Source organism: Orbicella franksi, chromosome 14 (genome assembly GCF_964199315.1).
Source record: "Orbicella franksi chromosome 14, jaOrbFran1.1, whole genome shotgun sequence".
Taxonomy (NCBI): domain Eukaryota; kingdom Metazoa; phylum Cnidaria; class Anthozoa; order Scleractinia; family Merulinidae; genus Orbicella; species Orbicella franksi.
This window is the reverse complement of record NC_138158.1, coordinates 12,846,721-12,855,306: the sequence shown is the minus strand read 5'-3', so window position 1 is coordinate 12,855,306 and position 8,586 is coordinate 12,846,721. Positions and strand designations below refer to the sequence as shown.

General features: G+C 35.8%; 1 long non-coding RNA gene across 1 annotated transcript in view; it reads right to left on the bottom strand.

Moving 5' to 3' along the window:
* Positions 1-696: 696 nt before the first annotated feature.
* The window catches only part of LOC145467753 (uncharacterized), a 9,019-nt gene continuing 1,129 nt past the window's right edge, over positions 697-8,586 (bottom strand). Inside the window, exons 2-3 of the long non-coding RNA XR_014042105.1 lie at positions 7,225-7,327; positions 697-1,769 (exon numbers count right to left, since the gene is read on the bottom strand). This is a non-coding gene — a long non-coding RNA (uncharacterized LOC145467753). The remainder of the gene's footprint in view (positions 1,770-7,224; positions 7,328-8,586) is intronic.

Below are 8,586 nucleotides of genomic sequence, written 5' to 3'. Positions count from 1 at the left end.
GATAGTTTGAGATAGTTGCATACATAATTAATGCTGGCGCTGTACGGAAATCGCACCTTGAAGTTAGCCGAGTGCTCTTAAAGAAACCTCTGAAAGGAACCAATAGATTTTCGCAGACGTGCTGAGCAAGGTTATGTTGAACACTATTTCAGTTTTTGTTTTTAGAAAGAAATATCACCGAATCTCCGATATTAGACTTGATACCTTAAAAGTACTCGTTATGGTTATCAGACAGAGCACTGACTGCTAATGAGATTTGCATTCCTGGGATCGGCTGGAACTAGCTACAACGGTGCGTGTTATTAACCGGGAGAGACGATGAAATGAAAGCAGAAGGTTGAAAATTAGGAATTCAGTGATACCTCAACCTATCACTTGTTTCGGTTAGAGAATCTTAGAGGGATTTATTATGTTCATTGATTTATAGCTCTATTGTTAGTCCTCGTTTGTAGGCACACCCCTCAGGAATTTAGCATTGAACGTGGAATGAAACTTACGTCGGATACTGATACGGGTATTTCTTTTTTTAACAAGTCTATGGATCTCGCCGTAACGTTGCAAGGCGAAGAACTCGACCAATGTTTTACCAACACGGACCTCATACTAGTTCAATAACATAATTCAGTTATGACAAAGAAGATTACAAATCTTTTTTTATTTATTTATGGCTAGACTGGAATTTATACAACTGGTGTTTTCACGAGCAGGCATAATTACCATTATCACTATCAACTGGAATCTTATAGATCTTTCTACACACGGGCGAACCAAAACAATCTGACTTGTGACCTTGAATTAATTGGCTTGAATTATCTGCAATGCTCACGTATGATACAAACCGTTGCTTTATCCAAACATTTTCGAAAATTACATTTTAGGGTATGTTTTTAGCCTGTGTTGTAAAACCACTATAATCTTGAGATTTGTATTGTTACAAAGGCAAAATAACCAAAGTTAGAATTAGTTTGAGAAATTCTATTTTTGACAGATAAATGCCTTTTGGAGATACTAATATAATACTTATCATTGCATTTACAGTTGTGCACTTCTAACACAGGCCACCAAACTAACTTTTTTTTCATCATTTTTTGACATGTTTTCAACAACTTTCCTATGGCTTCCATTCAAATCTGGCAAATCCAAATTATGAAAAGAAATGTGAGAGGTGGAGTTGTCGACTGATCAACAGGTTACATGATGCTTGATATTTTCACCATTCATGCATTTTGATTAGCTTATTTAAACCAAGGAAGGTGGACACAGTTACCCAGGCACGACTGTGACTGGGTTCTTATTACAAAGATGAAAAGTTCTGTCACTCTTTTGTCCCTTAGATCTAGATCCAACAAACTAGTCACAGGCAACACAGTGATTTGTGGTTCATTTAGTAAAAAAAAAAGTAATGACATATTTTCCTCAGCCTTTGAGCTTCGGCTAATTTGAATAAGCTGTTGTAAATGTAGAACAATCAAAACAAGTTCAGACTCATCCTCTATTTACTTAATTATTACTTATTAATACATCTGTTAAAGAAATCCTGATAAAAATTTTAAAAATCTACGAAAAAAATTCTGATTTTATCACTGTCACTAAACTCATCCTCTATTAACTTTCTGTAGAGGTGTTCATCATCATTGTCTTGCTCTTCTTGCCCTTCCGCTTGTTCTTCTTGATCCTCTTGTCCTTCTTCTTCTTCTTTGTCTTCTTCTAACTCCCCCTCCTCCTCATCGATCATATCATCTAATGCCTTCAGGTATGGTTTGGCCAGGCTATTAAAAATATGGAGAAGGATTTACTTCATCAATAGACACAACAATATTGTGGAAAACTGAAACTTTCTGTGAAGGGGCCTGTTACGGCTATTTCGTGTTTTCTTTGTGTCCTTTTTTGTTCCGTATGTTAATGTATTTTTTCACATTCTGCATGCTTTTTTTCTCGCGTCGTATGTAAATTTCGTTGCGTATATATTTGTGTTATCCTTTCATGTTCATTTAGCGCTAGTTTATCGTCCGGTTCACTTGTATCTTCTTGGTTCCCTGAACCCCGTTGCCAGCATTTTGGTAAGCCGTTTAGTTTATCGTCTGTTTGTATTTTCCTCTTAATTTTCTGCCGTCTTCAGTTAGTTATTTGTAGCAATTCGTTTCATGTTTATCTTTAGGAATTTACCTTCCTCCTACAGAAAGTGAAATAAATTTGCTGGACTAATTGAAACTCGCTTTAAGTTGTGTCTGAAGTCGGCCCTTTGCCTCTTCAGGGCCCATTTCTTGAAACTTCCTGGCTATTCAAGGGCTTATCAACTTACAAGGACCGTTTTCAGGCTGCTGTTTTGGGCCCAAAGCACCAAACTACATAATGAAACTGAAATCACTTTTTAAAAAGAGCTTTGGAATTATAATCTAAAGTACAACAGTAATATTATTATAATTCAAATTATAAATATTCATACTGTATTTTGAAAGTGGAAGTTTTTTCACGAGGAATGTGAACGCCTTAAAGAGATCTTTTCCCGACTGTGCTATCCTGACGACCTTGTGCAGTCAATCATTCGCAGATTTATTGAATCAAAAATGTCCGAGGATTCACATACTCGAGTGGCTGATAAAAGAGAAGCCCCAGTCAGAATCGTGTTGCCCTACAAGGACCAGAAATCCGCAAACGTAGTACGTAAACAGCTGGTTGACCTCAGTCGGAAGATCAACGCAGATATTAGCCCAGTTTACACAAGTAGAAAGATCAAGGATGAAATTAAGGTCAGGGAAGACAAGCAGCCTCTTGTGAGTCAACAATGCGTGGTGTATTCATTTCAGTGTGGCCTGTGTGATGCAGGCTATGTCGGTTACACGTGCCGACACCTACACCAACGAATTGAAGAACACAAAGGATCGGCAATCGGAAACCACCTCAGAGAGCAGCACGATATGGAGCCAGAAGACATCACACAGAGTTTTCGAATCTTAAGAAAGTGTCAGAACAAATTTGGCTGCCTTATTTTTGAAATGTTTTTTATCAAAGAACTGAAACCAATGCTAAACAAACAGTGCGATTCAATTCGCGCCAAATTATTTGTTTAGGGCAATTCTTGCTAAGATTATTTTATTTTTCCATTGTATATTTTTAACACTTTTTCACATATTTTATCACATTTTAGCCTTCGCCACATTTTTATCTATTATAAGTTGTTTTTAACATATTTATGGCTATATGCTAATGTAGAAAATTTGCTCACTTGAAAATGACCTCGTAGAGGTCGAAACGTCGTGACTTTTTAGCGCTAGTTTTTATTTCAAAATCGATTTCTTAGAAACTGCTTATTAACATACTGTATTTCTGTACCTAACTAAGAAAACCAGTTTTTGATTAATATGATGCAAATGGACTTCTCTATAAAGTCACTTCCTTCAACTTAATGTCTGCTAATTTTTCACGCAAATAGCAAACCACCAGTTGTGATTGCAGTTACCCGTCTCACTCTACATAGCAATTTTCAATTTGGTTTCAAAATTAACTTGCATTTGGGTTTGCATCACTGTGCTCTGTTTTGCATCCTGTACTTTCTTTGTTGTGTTGTTTGTAATATTGTTAATACTCTGGTTCTGGTTTCAAGGCACTTCAATGAAAACTGTTCAGACATCACTTCCTTCCTGCATGAGATGAAGTAATAATTAAAAGCACATGCCATTTTTGGTCTGGGACATTGATGGGGATTTCTGGACAGGCCCCCAGAGGAGCTCCCATCTGCTTTCAAAATTACATCATTAGCCTAGCAAAACTACTGCCAATCCCAAACCCCACATTAGAATTTAAAATCCTTAAAACTCATAGTCTTGTTGTTGTTGGGATAAGATGTTCTAGGTTCCGAGCTACTGTGTCTGAAACACCTCACAAGATTAGAAGCCACAGATTTAGGAAAGCCATTCCCCAACAGAACGTTTGAATCATTGTTCTTTGTTTCTGAATGAGAGAGTCTATTTCACATATACGAGAAGGCTGCTGCAACAAGGCCTAACCCAAGTAATTTTGCTAAGTCAACGTATTTGACTAGAAAACAAGGCATTCTGTCCAGTGTTTGTGTGATTCCTATAAATGTCAATGGATGTTCTTTTCAGAGAAATGTCCAGGAAATGGATCAAGCCATCTTCAAATTTGTTGACTGTAAAACATGTCAGATTTATTTGGTTTGTCCATCAACAGCATATCTTCAAAATAACGTCCATAAAACTACTCATTTATAAGGCCACTGTCAAGCATTTTACGAACAATATCATTTTTGAGTTCTGTCATGATGAAAAACAACAACAACAGCAACGGCCTAATGAAGAACCCAACAAAATTGCATCAATTTGGTTGTTGAGTGCTCTCTTAATTAATTTGGTGTTAATCAATTTATTGTCATTAACTCCAAAGAAACCAATCTGAACAACTGTCAGGGCTTGCAAACTCCAATTCCTCTTAGAGTGAAAACAAGGTGTTTTCCTTCCACATCTACATGGGAGAGTATCATAATTTATGTGGGTGGTGGTGGTGTATCGAGTTGTGTTTGACAAACCCTTTTCATTTTTTATGTTTCTACATATAGCAATATAAAGGAGCTGTTTTTTAACTGTTTAATAGCAAACCACTTTATTTTTAAAGAGTCTGTTATTTTTAGTTAAAGTTAATTTGGCTAACAATTCCTTTCTATTTAAATGTATGTTGCTTGAAAACTGTGATCTGATGGCCCTAGATGCAATTTGAGTTTTTCTGTAATTTTGAAAAGTTAAGCCCCACTGTTTGTTATTAATATTGTATCAAAAGGGTAACACCATTCTTATCATGGTTATTCTATTGATTCCATTTCATCATTACTTAAGGTGGTTCTACAGTTATTGTGGGCACACTACCCCATGTCAAAGTTTGCAACATAAATTTTGGGGCTTTGAAGTGTTGGCTAAGAAATTTTGGAAAATTTGGGACATATTTTTCCCAAATTTTGGGATATATTTTGTCTTTCACTCGGTGATAATGTTACTTAATTCCATTTAGTGGGGATAATATTTTTATTCTTACTGGTGTTTGACTGGACCCCATTTTTTGGACAACACTACCAGTAAAAAAAATTTTGCTGGCATACTTTTACTCAATTTCTGGAACCAGCTTATTTTGACTTAATACAAACCATGCTCAAGTTTCCGGGAAATCATTTGAGCAGAAGTTCAGAAGTATTAACTTAAAGGTCAAAGACATGTAAACTCAACTCTAACATTCACTGAAAGTTTCTACAATTCACTCTCATTTCCGAAACAAGCCATGAACCCAAATTTTGTGAGAAGCTTGCCCCAAAGCTTGCTAAATAAAAGTGGCTAGTCGATTAGTAATTGTGCGAACCATAAAAAGCATTAATCCCTAGTTCTTAAAATACTACAAAATGCTTGATAACCTCATTGAATTTTCAAAGATGCATTTTGCAACAGTATTTGGAAATAACTTTTGTGTCAATGTCTTTCCACACAAATTGTACGGTACGGCAATATTTTGGCTATAAGTTTTACTGTTGTGACTCAAAAAGAAATGGGGCACTGTTGTCAGGATTGTAAGCTACTCCCCGACTGATCTCTGGTGAGGAAGAGAAGCAGTTTCATTAATCTATGATTACAAATACAAAATAGGTACTACAGGTACAGGCTGAGCCATCTTTTTGCCATTCCTTAATATATAGTTAAAAAGACAATTATTAATAATAACAATAATAATAAATAAAAATAGCAATAAAAGCAACAATGATGACAACAAAAATAATAACAATAATATTAATGATAATGATGTGCTTCTGGGCATGAATTATGTTTTCATTCATGACAGTTGGTTCATCGTATTTGACCAGTAAAAGTGCTTCACTGGGTCTATTTGTTAGAAAAGTGGAGTCTCATCAAAATGTGTGGGCACAGTTCATGGATGTTTAAAATCTTGTGAGTGATGTCCTCTAAGACTGATTAATCACCCAATGAATCACTGTTGCAACACCAAAACAAGAAGGCAAGTTTATAAAAAAGTTGAGCATTTCTGCAAGTTGAAATTTTCTCGTGAGTGCTAATGGGCAACAAAAGTCTACTAGGTAGGCAACTAAAAAGACACATGGGGAACCAACAAAAACAGAACTAGTTGCCCAAAGGGCAAATTAGCAATAAAGTTAGTGTCATTCGAACACTGCATTAATAGCCGTCAAGCTCATTCTAGGAGCTTTATGGCATCCAAAAGTTTTCTTTGCTCTGCCTTCTTGACTCCTCAACCTCTCTTAATTCATTTATGTTTGTTGTGCCCCAAACCATTGCAGGAAAGAAAGTGAGTGCTTTGCAGGCTGTAAGTATACATGTAGAATACAGTAGGGGCAATTGTACATGTATGGTTTACCAGTTTTGTCATTTAAGTTAAGGTTGTCATTTGCTAACACAGAAAGCTCAACTTCCTACAAGCTGTCTTGTTCACAGCTCTTGGGGTTTTAAATAAGAGTCACAACAAAGAATAGAAAAAATATGTGCACTGCAACAAATGCTTGAATAACTACATATGATATGCAAATATCTTCTGTGTAACATGCAGCAAAAATTGCTTGTATCACTGCCATACATCTATACCTTAACCTATAATATACCACAGACCCTCCCAAACTACCGGTAAGTTGAGACTTTTATTTTATATCAATTTTAAAAACAAAATTATTTTGTTCTAGTGGGGACAATGGGTTGTTGACTAGTTTAATGGATACACAAGGATAATAAGCTGTGCATTAAAGTGGTACTGTACAATCACTTCTTCCTTGAGATTTTGAAACTCCATCTACTAAACACTCCCGGTGCTAAATTTTAAGCCTTCATAGCAGGGATGAAAAGGAATTAAAAACTAGAAACTGGCTAATTTATCCAGGTGCGAAGAAGATGTGTTTTGAAAAATAGTTGGCCTTCTCTAACACATAACAGTTGGCTTTCTCTAATACATAATAGTTGGCTTCCTCTAACACATTTGGTTTGCAATGTTCTTCTTAGTATTGCTGGAGTACTTAGTGTACAAGAAAAAACTCATAAGCTAACCAGATATTGAAGCATAATATGAGGACATAAGCTCTAAAATTCTTGTGAAAGTGCTGCCATTACAGTTAAGACCCAATTACGTACAGGTAACAAAAAAATGAATTATTTTGGCAAGACACAACTCTAAAGAAGTTATCAATGCATGGCAACTGATACATACCATGGTAAGGGCTGATGCTCACCATCCCTAGTTCCTTCTCTACTACAACTTTCTTCGGTTTGTGCATGTTTGCCCTAATCCAACCCATGATGATCATCGATTACTGCAAAAACAGAAATTCAAAGCATTATTGTTACACACAAAATCACACAAATGCAATTATATTTTAAGTTACACTGACTGTTTTAAAATAACATACATGTACAGCCTTGTAGATTAAAAGCTGTTCCTCAGTAAAGGGAAATTTAAAAGAAAACAAAATTCAATCAGAAACAACTGCAGGAGTATGACTATCTTATCAAGACCTAGGTTTTTAAAGTCTATTTCAACTGACAATGAAACCAAAACAGAACAGACTGAATCTCTAGAGGCAAAGTTTAGCTGGTGAGAACTACATCATATTTACCAAGAGATAAAAGACATCCTTGAGAATAAAAATACAAGTAGATAAACAAACTGCTTTCTCCTTCTTTAATTGTTTTTACATTAAAAGAACAAAAAAAACCAAGTATCCAAAAACATGAATAAATTCTCCAGAAGATAACAAGAATGGCAATGTTCCTCACACAAGAGCTGGCACAAAGAGATAATGGCAATGCCACCTAATGAAGACATGACAAGGTATTGGCATGTATCCCTATTTAAACAATAGAGTGTTTCTGTTGAGGAACTATCGGTTGATAGTTGCCCCATGGAAATTTGATGTTCTTAAAACAAATATTTGCTAGTTTTAAGAACATCAAATTTCCAAGGGACAACTATCAGACCGATAGTTCCAAGACATAAACACTCTATTGTCTTTATCGTTCACCACTAAATTTTCTTCCGCGTGCCAGTTCAAAATTCATATTGAATTGTTTTCAACTTTTTTAGATGAAAGCCATGGAAGGTTGTTGAAGCCAAATGTAAAATTTGAAAAAGAAAACAGACAAAAACCCACTTAATATATTTCAATTGTTTACTTTCTGAAAGCCCGCTTCTTTACAGAAACATTTATACGGACGAGTACTATCCATCCAGGTATTTTCCTTGGACAGGCACTATGGGCTGATAGTGTCTCTCCATGGATGAACACTATTGCATCACGTGACCAATTTAAACCAATTAGAATCGGAGAAAATTCAGTGGTGAACTATAATATGTACTAATTGGACCAGCCGCATAGAAAAGGAAACTTAGGCAAGCACTTCTTGAAGCAGCCTCACATGATGACTATACACACTGTGTGCCTACAAAATACTGCTTCGTAACAAACAGCTTAAAGGTAGCATGTCAACAACAGAGAAAAAGAAGAACAGAAGGACAAACAACCCTGACCTTAACTGGTGATTCCTAGCACTATATTGCGAACGCTTCAAGCGC